The sequence below is a fragment of the Littorina saxatilis genome, linkage group LG17, assembly GCF_037325665.1.
Source record: "Littorina saxatilis isolate snail1 linkage group LG17, US_GU_Lsax_2.0, whole genome shotgun sequence".
NCBI lineage: Eukaryota > Metazoa > Mollusca > Gastropoda > Littorinimorpha > Littorinidae > Littorina > Littorina saxatilis.
Genome location: NC_090261.1, coordinates 28412049 through 28413019, shown reverse-complemented (window position 1 = coordinate 28413019; position 971 = coordinate 28412049).

The window sequence follows — 971 nt, the reverse complement described above, 5'->3', positions numbered from 1 at the left end:
TCAGTCGAACTCACGGGATGAAACTGAACTCACTGTATGTTTTCACCAAGACAGTACAGCTTCGTCAATCCCCGCGTGAAGGAAATCGCTCACCTTCCACGTGCAAAACGTAGTGATATTGACACGCCAGATTAGCGCGGTAGCGTATTGTGCTATTAAGCAGGAAAGCGCGCTTTTCTGTATTCTTGTTAACTTTCTGAGCTTGTTTTGAATACAACCTATCATATCTATATGTTTTTGGAATCAGAAAATGATAAAGAATAAGATGAAATCATTTTTGGATCGATTTCTTAAATTTTAATCGTAAGACTTATTAATCTATTTTCGTTAATTGTGATCACATTTTAAGAGTAAACATGACATATGTATATATTTTTAGATTTAGAATGTGATGAAGAATACGATGCAATCAATTTTAAATCTGTTTGCGAAAAATCGATTTTAATGACAACTTTAATGAGCAAACTCATTAATTAATTTGTAAGCCTCCAAGCTGAAATGCAATACCAAAGTCCGGGCTTCGTCGAAGATTACTTGACTAAAATTTCAACCAATTTGGTTGAAAATGAGAGCGTGACAGTGCCGCCTCAACTTTCACGAAAAGCCGGATATGACGTCATCAAAGACATTTATCAAAAAAATGAAAAAAAGGTCTTGAGATACCATACTCAGGATCTCTCATGTCAAGTTTCATGAATATCGGTATAGTAGTTTTCTCTGAATCGCTCTACACACACACACACACGCACGCACGCACGCACGCACGCACGCACACACACACACACACACACACACACACACACACACACACGTACACACACACACACACACACACACACACATACACCACGACCCTCGTCTCGATTCCCCCTCTATGTTAAAACATTTAGTCAAAACTTGACTAAATGTAAAAACAGGCAAACATTTAAAAACAATTGTTTCATGCGGCCGTTGTGTGCGCACATGGCTAA